This window comes from Xiphias gladius, chromosome 20 (genome assembly GCF_016859285.1).
Source record: "Xiphias gladius isolate SHS-SW01 ecotype Sanya breed wild chromosome 20, ASM1685928v1, whole genome shotgun sequence".
In the NCBI taxonomy this organism is placed as follows: Eukaryota; Metazoa; Chordata; class Actinopteri; order Istiophoriformes; family Xiphiidae; genus Xiphias; species Xiphias gladius.
Window position 1 is genome coordinate 18,039,612 of NC_053419.1, and position 15,747 is coordinate 18,055,358.

Sequence of the window (15,747 nt, forward strand, 5' to 3'; positions counted from 1 at the left end):
AAAATCGAGATTCATCAGACCAGGCTATGTTTGTCCAGTCTCCAACTGTCCAGTTTTGGTGAGCCTGTGCCTCCAATTTCTGTTCTCGGCTGACAGGAGTGGAACCCAACTTGGTCTTCCCCTGTTGTAGCCCATCTGCTTCCAGGTTCAAGGTGTGGTGCGTTCTGAGATGCCTTTTTGCTCACCGCAGTTGTAAAGAGTGGTCGTCTGAGTTACTGTGGCCTTTTGGTCAGCTCCAACCAACCCCGCTCTTCTCCTCTGACCTCCCCCATCAACAAAGCGTTGGATGGTTTTCGGTTTTCGCAGGAAAAAACTCTAGAGTCTGTTGTACGTGAAAATCCAAGGAGATCAGAAGTTTCAGAAGAACTCATACCAATCCGTCTGGCACCAACAATCATGCCACGGTCACAGTCACAGAGATCACATTTTTTTCCCACATCCTGATGTTTGATGTGAACATTAACTGAAACCACTGACCTGTATATTCAGGATTTGATTCATTTCACTGCTGCCACATGATTGGCTGTTTCGATACTTGCATGAATAAGCAGGTGTACAGGGGTTCCTAATAAAGTGCTCAGTGGGTGTATGTTAATGTGAATGAAAGTCATAGTGAGGGCAATCGTGGAACAAAGTAACCAGGGTCCCAACATGGGGAGGGCCCTGAAAAAGCCTGGAAATCTATAATAAAGTTATTGGCATTATGGATGAGGGAAAGCAGCTGGTAACAAAATTGTTTTGTTGACAGAATTTTGTCAACAGTGTTGTTGACAAAATTCTGTGGATGCAACTTGCTCGGAGTGTCTCAGAATTGTTTAATATTGTATGTATGATCAGCTGCAGGTCCATTATCACCATCCTCTCACGTTACCGCTATTACTCCTGTTCTAGCTTCTTTACACTGGCTCCCAGTATGTCTTAGAATTGATTTTAAGAGCTTACTGATTACTTTTAAAGCCCTTTGTGGCGTTTCTCCCTGTTTCATTCATGACATCTTAATGAGCCAGAATGTAGTTTGAGATCCACAGGCAGAGATCCTTTATCTGTTCCAGAGACCCGACCGAAAACTACAGAGGACAGAGTGTTTGCAGTCAGGGCCTCAAGGCTCTGGAATGACTTGCCTGAGGAAATCAGGGTGGCCATGTCACCGCCGTCTTTTGAAACCTTTCTTAAAACACACTTTTATGGGAGAGACTTTCCTGTTTGTATTTGAATTTTTAGCTTTATCAGCGTCGCTCACTGCTGGAGCCCTATTGTTTTTGTTCTCATTATTATTAGGCGCCCAAGCAGCAAAGCTGCTGGAACCCTATTGGTTTTGTTCTGATTATTCTTATTATTCTTATTATTGTGTGAATGCTGATTTAGCACACCATTGTTATCCTAATCCTTATTATTCTTATTTTCCCAGTTGTTCTGTACTTTGTTTTGACTCTAACTACTTCTGCATACTGTCAGGTACAGAAACCGTTCAAATATCAAAAATATTCAGCTCTTTGAGGACATTTATGCTAAGATTCAACATTTTATTTCTTTTTCTACTTTTAACATTTTTTTCATAAAAGTCTGATATCACTAGTGAGTGTGATATCATTTGAGTGAAAAGTAGAATACAGTCAGTGACCAGCAGATGGCATCACAGCACAGGGTCAGAGGACACACACTTTCTAAGAATGAAAAAACATTGAATCAAAGTGAATACTTCTGTACATATTAGTGTAAATCTTCCTCATGTACACATTAAATGATAAAATTATAATATTATTAACAATATTTACTGTATACTGTCTCGGACAACATTTTATAGTCCCTCCGCAGATGGTTAATACATCCAAAGTTCGTTATCAATAATACTGATATCGTCAGCATTAACAGGAGGAAACATCTCATACAGTATAGGATTCCTCTTGCATGTGACGTTATATAAAAGCATGCAATGAATGATAGGTAGTCTTAAACGTGACTAAGTGTGCATGAAGCTGTGATAACCGATGTGATACAGGCCTGCTATTGGCTGTTTCAGGGCTTGAGGGAGGGCATTCTGGGTAGATGTAAAAGAATAATATTCTGACTCATAAATCAGAGTTTAGGGCCATTCTCAAGTTCAAGACCATTTCTCTGAAAATGTATACATACAGGCCCCAATGAAGATGTAATGTTGAAACTAAACTCAATACATTTTTTCATTGAGTGTTCATTCTCAAGACAATGACTTAGTATTTACTTATTCATTATTTTGAGAAAGTTTCTTATTATAATGACTTACAGGATCTTTTTTTTTAAATTACAGTGGCAGAATTGGGCTTCCATACATATCCTCTGAGAATCATAACTGTCTGAGAAAACAGTACGGTACACGGCATGTACATAAACAATGCCTGTGTCTTCTTGGTATTTTACATTCAGCTTAACAGATGTGAGTGTGTGTGTGTGTGTGTGTGTGTGTGTGTGTGTGTGTGTGTGTGTGTGTGTGTGTGTGTGTGTGTGTGTGTGTGTGTGTGTGTGTGTGTGTGTTAGCCTGAGCTTACTTACTGTTTAGTTGCCTGATGTGTCCAAAGAAATGTTCATTAACTACCATTTGCTTCCTATCCCCAGAATTTCATACAGGTCCAGATAGTAATCATAGTTTGAACAAATCAGCATCCCCTGATGTCCGTACTTACATCATATCCACTGTTATTAGGTTTGATTAGAACTGGGGATATCTTTTTGATAGTATCTGTGCTTTTTTTTTTTTTTTTTTTTGGATATACTCCTTAAGCAGAAGGAGAAAAATAAGGTATATTTAAAATGTACTTCTAGTTTACATTACAGACTTTTTATCCATGGACTGAATCCGATATACAATTCTTTAACTAATTTGACCTGGTGCAAAAATGCAGAATTTGTTCTGTTCAAGTTTTATTTTTTGTCAGTTTGTCAGATAAGTACTTTTATACTTATTAGGCTGTATGCATATATTGAAAAAAACGTTTTTGGATTTCTTCTTAAATGTGTCTCTAAATATTAAAAATGAAGGCATTTTACAAATACAGATATAAGTTTTTTTTATAACTGTATAATTGCGACTTTGGGATTTATTTATAAAACATCTTAGTATAACGATATGATATAATATTTCATTATGTTGGTTTGTGTGCATCACAAAAATAATCGTTCTTGAACTATGCTTCTTTTTTAAATATTTAGTGATAATAAATAGAATATGTTCCACCTTTGTAATACATTGTTTAACTTTGCATGCAACCACTACTTCCTCATGATGCCTTGAGCTGTGTGACATACAAAATAATAAAGTATAATCTACTTGTACAAATTCATAACAGGTAATCCACCTTGTCCACCTCGGAGAGCTGTGGTTAAGTGACGGAAGTGAGCGAAAGCACATGCTCTCAGTAGAGAATTCAAACACCCACGATACACGTACATATATATCGGTTGACACGCCTCCTTTTCCTCCACTTTTGCTCAGACTTGTCAGCCGAAACCTTCCCCCACCAACAGACTGTGTCTAGAGACTACGGGCTGCGGGGCAGGTTGGAACAGACCTTCACGTTTGCACCGAAAACCCCCTGGCTTGCCCTCTTGGTGTGGAAAGAGGCTGTTGAGTAATCCTGAGCTCTATCTCAGTGATGCCTTATAATAGCGATAAGGTCATGATTTTATTGTAGCTAATGATAATGTAACAACTTGTCTCAATGTAGTACGGTATCTCTGTAAAGAGAGGATAAACATGTAATAAATCCTACTGATGTAATAAATTCCTAAATTGCAAAATTCACAGTATTTAATTCCCCAGCAATTGTTGCCTTGGACTTGATGTAACTTAATTTGAACTCAGAAATAGGAATTACACAAATGAAATGATACAAGACATTATTTTAAGCATATTATTGGTTAACAACATGTTACATCTCTTACTAATTGACATTCATTCATAATAATGTGATATTATAACCATGCTCTTTAGTAATATTTGACATTGGCAGGTTTTTTCACCTAATTGGAGCGTCACTGTTTACATTTTGGCAAATTAATGTCATGTTACATCATCAGTTGCTTTTCTACTACATGTTGTTCTGCACTGCCAAACTTGACATAAATCGAACTTTATTTATATGGTACTTCTAAAGACATCATCACAATAAAAGCAAGTGCTTCACACAGAATTGACACAAACGTAACTGGTAACACTTTATTTTAACCCCCACCCCCACTATTTATCATTTATAACCAGGATATAGATATTTAATAAATTATGAAACGACAGTTTTAATAATATAATATAATATGATAATATGTTTTCATATGAGAAGTTATAATTGTTGACAAATATTCAAGATTAATCGACACTTAAAAATGTCTTCATATTTACTTATACCTACATTATAATGTATTATAAGCATGTATCAAATGTTTTTACAGTGCTTATAAATGCTAAATGGGATGGTTAAACACACACAACTCAACATGTAGTGCTTGGACTGAAGTTGCCCTTTTGACATGCAGGTACAGTGTGTACAAACTCTGTCTCACACCCACCACAGGGTACACAAAATCTTCATGCTCAGCTACAGATGCAGACCACAAACACACACTTCACAGTTTTAATTTCATGTTTCATCTTGCCCTTGCTCAATTTGCAACAGACAACCTTATTCCATTTTAAGAGCAGTGATAAAGAATGAAATACTAGAAGATGTGGAATTTAGACTTAGTTATTTTAGTTAAAATACATAAAAAACAATAGAAGTTACATGTTTGTATGGACTTCTAGTAACAAGTCTAACCCGTATAAACAAGTTTAATTTGTGTAATTACCAAATTTTAAATTAAATGAGAATTCTTAAGAGTCCCAAATTAATTCTATGGTTTGATAATTGAATGAAAAGTGGAAGCGGTATCTCAAAAAGAAAAGGCATTCTGCAAAACTCATCACTGCAGTACAACTGTCCTTCACACATCAGTGGTATCTATGGCCTGCATCAATTCCTGAGGGTATGCAGTGTTTGTGACACTGACAGTGTTTGTCTTCACAGACTCTGTCTACACGGTTTTTAAGGCCATGTTTGCAGGAAAGCGTGGAGAGTTGTTAATGTTTGGTTAACCACTATCTAAATTTCTGATAAGCCCCCGAATATCAGCCTGAGCCCTGTGTTTTTTTTTTAATGGCTCATTGTCTCAGAACAATAGCGTTGGAGTGAGTTCATCCTTGCTGAGGCACGTCCGCTTGCACGTATGCAGCTGTCAAATCTGGCAGGTGTGTGATGACCGAGATAGGAACTCAGCATAGAGAGATAATTTTTCGAATGGTCAGAGAAGGAAACGATAAATATTTAGGTCTTTAGTCTCATCCTGGTCTGCCTTTCTTAATCTCCCTCTCTCTCTCGTTTTCTCTCGCCCTCTCTGTCTCACACACACACACACACACACACACACACACACACACACACACACACACACACACACACACACACACACACACACACACACACACAAACTCACATTTGTTGTTAATAGTGATAGAAAAGATTGTATGGGCAGGTGTGGGCCTGGTTTTACACCACAGGATGCAAAGATTAGGATGATGGTAGAACAACTCCTATCGGAGAATCTCTCACATCCCTACATAATAAACCAGTGTTCGAGTTTGAGATTTGGCTGCTTGTTTGAGAAACCCATCCCCATCATGCTGCTTTATATCTCGTATTATTTGCATGGATGCAGTCTCTTACAGTTGGCCTAAAATGTCTCACACATTTTCGTCAGTTGTGGAAGACGTCTTCAGGTCATTAGGTCAAAGTAAGAATACAACAATCTAAAAGTACTCTATTTTGAGTAAAAGTCACCCTTTCAAACTCTTACTTACAGAAAGTAAAAGTACAGGAGCATTTTCAGCTAAATGTTATTCAGGTTTCAAAAGTAAAAGTACTAATTAAGTAGCAGAATGTAACACATCAGTGTTAATTTATTCTATATGATATGGCTGGATTATTGCTGACGCATTAACATGTAAACATCATTTTAATGTGGCCAAAGTGTAGATAGTTTTATTTTTTGGATTCTCCTATGTTGCCAAATTAATAAAACTAGAAATATCAATGACTCAACGCCTTTGAGTTTTAGTCTGCTTAAAAAATTAAAATAGCACTGATGCATCGGTACATCTGCAGCTGAAATCAAAAGTAGTGTTTACGGTCTTTTCCTCGGTATACATTTTTACGTGCAAGTAGCGAGACAAGGGGTCAGGTGTCACTCGTACCATTAACAATGGCTCCACTTAAGAAAGCCAGTGAGCCATCATGCACGAAACCACGGCTCCTAAATCGAATGCTGTCGTTACTGAAGCATTTAAATTCACCTGTGTCTTTTTGCTGTGAAAAGTGACTATAACAGATAAAGGATGCTTATATGTTAGTGAACCAAGAGAAGCGATCAGCCAGCAGCCAGCCTACGCCCCCTTCAAGCCCTTGAAAACACCACCAGATGGGGGCGTTGCTGCTCACACGATCAATCGTAGGACAATGGTGCATTCAGCTGACCTGCCCTGAGATGCAGGTGAAAAGTGCTGGAATAGCATGACACCTATTTAGCGTGCAGATTCAGAATTACTTTTGCCTTTCATGATGAGCTATGTGATTTTAGATTTTTAAGAGAAAGAATTCCAAAATCGGAAACCATTATGTTTATTTTAATGTGTTGATCCAGCAGTTCCTGTTATTTTTGTTTTTTGTCTTTGAGTGTGTGCATTATTGAGTGTGTGTGTTAGTGGAAAGCAGCAGTAGGAGCAAAATGAAATGACAGATTCAAGAGCCTTTACTAGATTACGCTAGCGGTCCTGCATCACCTTTAACCATCAATTAGGATCAGATGCAATTATCGCATTACTAAATTAGGGATAATTTCGTTTTCGCGTTGATTAAAGCGAGAGTTATGGGAAGAGACGATGGAAGTGGAAAGTAATGTTTTTACAAGTGGAAGATGGATTGTTTTACAAGCAGCAGAGGGAGAGACTGAGGGTAGGAGGGACAGGCAGAGTGGAGGAGTGTAGACGTCACATCTGTTCCTGCCACTCCCTAGGGGGCCTGGGAGCATGGGAACCTTGAGCAGCTCCAATGGTTGCAACAGGCTTCAAAAAAAGTGCAGCTCATTTATCAATTTAAAAGTTAAGTGAAGCTATACATAGGTCTGAATTTACTGAATTTTGGGGGTTGGAGTCGGATGCTCAGAAGAGTTCAAATCCTCCTCCACCCATCATCCAGTTGTGAGATAAAATAAACTCAGCATGGTAAGCCTTTGGGTTCGGCAGGGAAAATAAAAGCATCTGTCATCAGTATTTCATGCATGCCGTGTGTTCTGTCTGTGTAAATACATCCAATAAAAGTATTTCTTGAATCTGGGGCTTCCTGTCTGCGGCTTGTGGCCTGCACGTTGCTCAGTTTGCCAAAGAGGGTTTTGAGTTTCCCTCACTGTCGTGTCCTGCGTTGGCCCCCCGGAATGGTGACCACCACACTTTAATAAGTCATTTCACAGGGGTCAATTCTCCTTTCTCCACAGCGTCAGCTGGGTTGCCCCATTCACCCTCTCCTCACCCAGGCTCCCCCACTGGCATGTGTTCAGCCCAGCGTTGTTTACTGGACTGAGCATTTAGAGGGGTTAACGTTTCACCATGGCAGCTGTTGGCACCATGTGCCTCCCCCTCAGGCGGCTGGCCGACGGCACGCAGGCCACTGCTTCACACACCCTCCAGCATCCCCCCGAGGACCTTCCCCTCCTTCCTCTCGCCCACTTGGCCTTGATTGAAGCCTTGATCGGGTATCAGATATCAGCTTAATCTGAAGACACAGTTCTGGCTTTAATTGATGGCTCCTAGTTGGACTCACTTCCTGCAGACAATGTAGCTTGAGTTTTAAAATGTAAATTTAATGTCAATAAGGGACATCCACTCGCTATGTTGACTGCACACATCTGACAAGTACAGACTTTATTCATTCAAGTGCAACAGCTAATATCATGTCTGTCATTGGCAGGATTAAGGGCTCCTGTCACTGCATTTTCCATGTCACCTCTCTCACTGATTGGTCCGACAACTGTAACAGCCACTTGGGCTCAATGTAAAACTCAACGTGAAGGTTCAGCATAGGATTGTTAATGGTGGATGTTTTTAGCCATGCTAGCGGTAAGACTCTAGGAATGGCAGTGTCAGTTGGTCGGTTGGTCCACAACTTTGGTTCAGACTGAAATATCTCGATAACTATTGGATGGATTAAAATACATTTTTGTACAGACACTCGTGGTCCCCAGAGAATGAATCCTAATGACGCTGTCTTTTCCTGTAGCGCCCTGGGTTAATCAGCATATGCTAGCATGCAAAAATGCTAAGCTAAGATGTGTTAATATTTAGCTTCCAGGACCACTGTGCCCAAGCACAGCCAAACGCTGGCACGGCTGTAGGCTCTCATTCTTGTTCAGGATTAAGAAAGAGAGGGGATACGATTCGTCAGATAACAAGAGAAGAGAAGGTCACCTCAAAATGCAGACAGATGATAAGATGAGAATGGTGGTACGGGGAAGACGAGCGGAGCGAGCGAAGTAATGTACTTCTTTGGGAAGACATAGAGTGGAAAGAGGAAAGTATTTGACTTATCTCTGTGACATTTAGTTCTGATAATCGAATTTAACTCACTAATCAGCCAATAAAACAGTCAGCAATTTCTGGCTGACTAGTTGCCACCATCAGCTGTGGTTCAAGGGGACATGAAAAGAGAGGCACAAAAACAATTCTTTAAAATATAAACCCACTTGATACATATTCTGAGATCCCAACACGCTAATGTCTTCATATGCTTTCAACTACCCCATCGTGACAACATCTCTGTGACTGGCAGATGGATGTGTTTTTGGAGACACAGAGGAGATTGTGAATGTTGGTAATCTCGTCCCACCCCGCCCCAGAGACTCTAGCGAGTCTTGGGAGAGTGGTATAGAGAGGCAAGGTCAGGGTGACAGTTGTCAGACCCCCATCCATACCATTGGGATGGAAAGTGATACCACAGACAGCTGAGGCTGCTTCTGTCACTCTCAGGGTTAATTTGGAGCGTCTTAACATTCACTTTGCTCTGGATGGATTTGTAATGAACGTGGAACTGGGGGGTAAATCGAAATCTCAGCATCTGTGTCTCCTTACCTCTTCCCTCTCTCTCTCTCTCTCTCTCATACACGCACCAAATTGAAGTCACCATCTCGAGACCACAGAACAGATTCCCTGTCATGTAACAGAGTCATGTGATGCCCATAACTCTCACAGTCATATTCACTGTCACTGAGGCCCGTCACCCTCCTGCATACATCCCGCCCCACCCACGCACTCTTGGGGCCCGGATCGTGATGCAAGCCCCTTGGTGAATTTTTCCCTCCTTCTCCACAGTTAGGCTGCATATCAGGTGGGCTCCAAAATAAACAGCAGGGAACTGGGATGAGGCTCTCTGGACACCAGATATTCCTTCTCTAAATGGGACCCAACAAGTTCCACAGGCCCTCAGCGCCATAGTGTGGATACAATTAGGGATACATGAGATAAATGGAGCAGCAGTGTGCTAATAGGAGATGCTGTATAATATTTAGTGTACAGTGAGTGTGCAGTTTCCCTAAAGAAATTGTTCTCTTTGTGATAAGTGAGGTTATGTGTCCCGTATTTATCATTTGGAATGACTGAACAGAAAAAATGTGTGTGATTTGATGTCATTTTTTAAAGGATAATTCTAGTTTATCACATCTTTGGTGTTGTTTTTAGCCATGTTATAGCAGCGTGGCTCTAGTTATGACAATGCTGGTTTGTCGGTTGGGCGGTCTACTTGCCTGACTAAAGTCTTATATTAGGTGATAGAAATGATTGCCAAAAATACAAACTCAAGTGGTTATAAACCAGAATTATCCTTTAATTATGGAATTCGCCATCCTCATTTGGCTGACGCTGCATGAACCCTCTCTTTGTATCCCAAAACTTGGCCTGCTCTCAGAGACAGAGGGAGAAAGCATACTGGCATCCATTAGTGTCCATTAGTACCAACATCAAAGATGTACGTGAAAGAGGGAGATCATTATTCACTGTTACTGTTCTCCAAAGTGTTGGAAGAACACTAAAATTCAATTAGCTATGACAGAGTAACGCTAGACTGCACTTAAAACTAACACATGGTCCGGCTGTGTCATTACTAAATCATCATTACTGTGCATTGTAGTATTGGCTATTTTGGGGTTTTAGTATTTTCTACTCACTTGTTGCCCTTTAGCATATCTATATTCATAAATTCACACACAGATGCTTGCAGAAAATGCATTTAATACAGTTAAAACAAGCTACAGGTGGTAGTCCCTGAACACGACTTGTCGTTGGAGCCACGGAGGAAAGAGGAATAATGATGGTGGTGGCGGTGGTGGGAAGGAAGGGACGGGTGGTTGAATCTACTCTTAAAGTTTTTCTCTCTGCTGGGCTCTTGTTTACATTCCACACCCCCAAACCCCCTAACCAGATCTCCAGCGCCTAATCTCATCAGTAAATTCCCCTGCTGAACAAATATCTCCCCTCATAATGAATATTCTCAATCTTTGTGTTCATACACACACACACACACACACACACACACACACACACACACACACACACACACACACACACACACACACACACACACACACAGAGCTTCCAAGCACAAAAAATCCAGTTATTTTCCCTGGCTGTGTCTTGCCTGTCTAGGTTCAGACTTTGGTTTATTGCTTCTCTCTGCTGTGAACTAGCAGCACATCAGCAGGAAATGAGAGTGGAGATCACATTAACACTTCTCTCTTTTATTTTCTCTTTTGTTTTATCCCGCTCTTTCTTCCCATTTCTCAAAATTGAAGGACACGAGTCAGACCTAGTTACAAACTGTCTGCACTAGATGGGATCAGGGTTTGGTGGGATGGGTTGTGGGGGGCTGGGGGTTCATCAGGATAACGAGCATCTTTGTTCCAGTGTTGCAGCATTTGGCTCGCAGGAGAGACACACACCGTCACACTGCCCAGAGAGAGACCTCCGGGGCAAAATGGGGAGGTGGATATGAGGAGCTGGGTGGAGAGACAGACAGGAAGACAGACAGGAATGGCTATGCCTTCCTTAAGAGCCACAGAACAGAGCACAGGCCTCCAACTGTGCAACCCTGACCCGTTTGTGCAGCTATTATGGACGGGATCAGTGGGCCTTGTAAAGGCCAACTGCCTTGGCTACTGCACTGTTCCAGTCTTCAGCCAAAACCAGCCAATGATCCCCTCCAAAGACCTTAAACATCTGCTTAGTTGGGCAGCAAATCTAATTTATGTTCTTTTTTGGTGGTTTGCTGATACAGCCGATTTCTATATTTGGTGTGTGCGTGTGTGTGTGTGTGTGTGTGTGTGTGTGTGTGTGTGTCAGTGTGTCAGTGTGTCTGTGTGTGTGTGTGTTTCACAAGTTGTCCTTTCTGTCACAAGGTTGTGAATTACAGACCATTTCCTGCACTGTTCTCACCTTGGGCTATATAGCTGGGGGAAGGACCGACCTCCAAAAAACAAAACATATTGTGTGTGAGTGTATGTGTTCGTGTCTCTGTCATAGGCTACCTTGGGGGACAAATTTCTCTGGTGTGTAAGTTGTGTGCATTGTACACTTGCCATTCACCCCAACCACCTTCGAGCATGTGCACCAACATTCATTTAAAAAAAACAAAAAAAAACAAACAAAGCATTGCCTCTGAATGTAATCCAGCCAGTGACTACATTTCCTATAAAACATATGTGCTGTTTTAGTACCACCATGAGGTTGACATTTTTGGTTATTTGTAAAATGTCCCGACAACTGTAGGATGCCGTGGAATTTGGTGCAGGCAATCAAATTCACCACGGGATGAATAGTAGTAACTCGGTGATCCCTCGACCTTTCATCTTGTACCACCATCACATTAAACTTTAGGTGTATCCAAATCTTTGGTTTATGACCGAACACCTGCAAGACAAATGACATTATTTGGGAGTACTGCTGTTACTGTGAAAAAAGTTCTATAAACGTTGTTGGTTGTAGAGTTGCATTGTGGGAAACGTATCCCCAGATATTGACAAGGAAGAATAATGTGTGGAGTAAAAAAGACTGTATCTCTGGTTCTGCTGAATAAATGATCAATTTTGATCATTTATTTTTTAATAATATGTGCATACATCAAATTAACTTTGAACAACATCTAGATATGCCGCAATATACATCAGTGATAAGTGGGGTCCTACTGTTGTCTCATACTGTCACCTTGATGATAAACTCTGTCTTCACGCACTGATCTGCCACTGGGGATTAGATGTGGTGCACATGTGGAAAAAGGCTTGATCTGTAACACCCTTTTCTCACTACTAAGTGTCTGGGCATGTTTGACATTAGCATTGACTTATATACATATGAGAGGCTTGTCTTGAAAACTGATTGTGAAGGCCAACAGAGGACGGTGATAATTGGGACACCTGAGGACCTCTGTTCTCTGATCCAGGACAGTATACTCCAGAGAGAAAACAAACAGAGGTTCCACACCATGGGGGGGTCGATATTCCTCTTGATAAAGTGATGTGTTTGTCCAATCACTAATCTTTAAATAACCAACAGAGGGATTGTTTTCCTACAAACAGCAGCCAATTCAGGCCAAGCCCTTTAGTAAATACTGGGCCATCAGAATGGCAGAGAAAAAAGGTGTGAAGTGCCATCAGCAGATTAGGCACAAAGCCTTTCTTTTCTCTCAGCATTCTTCTTGGTTGTAAATTGATCTGATAGATTTTTAAATTGTTTAATTTAGAACGTCTTGCCTTTAGAAAATCAGTGACTGTTAGAAAACATGTGACTTCTGCATCCAATGCATCATTTGAGCACTTTAATTCAAAGGAAGACTGGGGATAGTTAAATGTTTTGAGATGGTCAGTGACTTAAATTTCTTTTAAAAAGTACACTAAAATTATCAGTAAATTAGGCATGCATGTGATGGGAAATTAGCTTTTACATCAAGCAAATTAATTTTTTTCCCATTTTTTCTGCAAAACTACAAGCATTCAAAGCATGCTATATTTTAAAACAGCACTGGTTAGAAAATTCAACAGTTTTAAATGTTTTTTCTAATTTATAATTTCGTAAAAAAAAGCAATAATCAACTAAGTATTGACGGTAATTTTAATTTATTTTTACCACAAACCTATAGAAATCCAGTTGATTTAGTCAATAATAAAACTATAACACAACAGAATAAAAACCTTGTTTATTTCCACTTGCATTCCACAATGAGAAAAATCTTTTCTGTTTTTTCCATTAATTCCATTAAAAAAAGAAAACCATGTTGAATTATTATCTTAACAGTAGGCACCATTTCCACATTGTTCTTGAGAGTGGGAAATAATATTTACTGGACACCAGATATCACTGCTCTGTGACCGCCTGTAGTCATGCTGTCACGGTGCTTTTTTGAGACTTTCTTGCAGCCAGTTGGGTGTGAACGAAGAATCATGTCTGCAGCTCTGGTCAGACTTAGCGGTCTGATAGTAGGATGACATCATGTAGCTCTTGTCAAGGAGAGCTACTTTTTTATCGTAACCTCTGGCCTCGCTCTATTCCTGCTCCCAGAGAAAGGAAGGGAGTCTGAGTTGAAGGAATTACAATGTGCTCCAGGTCAGACTGTGCAGCACTGAGTGGCAAGGGCTTTGGCTGCGGAGGGCAGACGTATTTATATTTAATCTCAAAGAAATTATTCTGTTTTCCTGCACTTTGTGTCGACCTCTCTGGGTTTTGTTTCTATATTAAGCTTTGATAGAGTTTGTTTTCCTAGCTTTGGGTCTTCCCCTCTCCAACCTTGTGAATCCATTACAGAGCATTTTCTCATGGCCTCGAATTTTCCCCCCAAACAAATAAGTATCTCAAGTCAAAGAGGGCCTCGCGAGCAATAACAGATGCTCCGATTTCAGGACAGATAAAAGACAACACTCTCTGCCAGCACTTCTGAAGGATCAGCACTTTCTGATTTGAAGCCCGAACCGCACTTTACTTTGCGTAGTGAGGATGCAGGAGGACATGTGTCAACAGAAAGCCACGACTTGAGCTGAGCGTGTGCCTGATAGATCTGACGTTTCTCACGGTGGGTCAGGTGTTTTCCTACTATCACACTGCATGTCCGTACCCATCTCTTTAATTTCATACATCCAACACCTTCCCTCAACACTTGGCATTCGTTAGGTTTTTTCTGTTATGCAATAAAAATTGTAGCTGATTGCTCACGCTCCCTCTTTTTTTTCTCTGTTATCCCGGTGTTTCCCACACTACATGCACCTCAAGAGACCTAGCCCCTTTTGGCGTTGGTCCATTTGGCTGTCGCACCAACAGAAGGACCAGCATGTGCGTGGGCTTCATAATAAAATAATCTTTGCCCTGGGGTGCTGAAACTCTGCAGCTTCTCCCTGAAAGTTTCACTTGCCCTGAGAGAGAGAAAAAAAGGAATAATGGGAATCTGGCACAGACATGTTCTCTCATTGTCAATACTGAAACTACTGCACTACGACTGTATGTTGTAACTGAAAGACTGCAGAAATATGATTTGAAATGCCCGTTGAAATACTTCACTAGAAAGAATACAAGTAGTCACTCTGTTTTGAAGATTCTGCAGAGGACGGATCCTTAAGGCGAGTTGTGATGTGAGAATGAAACTGTAACAGCAACTGAAACGTGTCCTAATTTCATGGAATCAAGATTTTGTGTTTTGGAGCCCAGAATATCAAACTTGAAACAGATACATGGCGAGTAGGATTCGCAAATCAGAAGCACAAGTGTGAAGTGTGTAGTTTAGAGACCAAAACACAGTGGATTGGCTTCTCTGATTGTTACCTTTTGACTCTACATTGAATATAATGTCCTACAGATGGAAAAACTATTTAGATCTTTTACTTGTGTAAAAGTAGCAATACAGTAATGTAAAAGTACTCCATTACAAGTTAAGAACCTGTATTAAAAATCGTATTCAAGTAAAAGTACATAAGTATTATCAGCAAAATGTATCAACAGTCAAAGTACTTGTTATGCATTTGAATGGCTGCTGTCAGTCTGTGCAAGAGTGCAAGAATAATCTTAATCTTGTAGTGAATTGGGATTGAGGTCATTTGAACGACTCTATAGAAAACTGATCACATTTTAAATTGAACATATGTTTTGGATTTACCAAGTAACTTAAGCTATGAAATAAATGATCAATGTAGTAGTAGTAGAAAATGGAAATGGTCAAGTGACGTACAAATATCTCTAAATTGTAGTTAAGTATAGTACTTGTGTAGGTGCAGTTAGTTACTTTCAGTGGTGGATGAAGTGTCCAGATGGCAACACCAGCCAATGGCAACAACTCCTGTGGCAACACCACAGCGTAAAACTACTCCAGTGAAAATGTTATTTCAGTAAAATTACATAAGTAAAATTAGCAAAATTTACTTTAAGTCTCAAAAGTAAAGTACTCCAAGTGGGATAATGGGCTGTGAAAGTTAAACTATGATATCGTTGTATTATTATTGGAATTTATTGCTGGAGCGTTAATGTTTAAATCGCATTTTTCTGCTATTTGGTCAGAGTTGAGCTGGGATTTTTTTTAAATCATTTTATACACTGTTGGGTAAGTCAATGTATAACAATGCATATTTTTTTTTAAAACTGATACTATGTAAACTCTGAATTTCTAC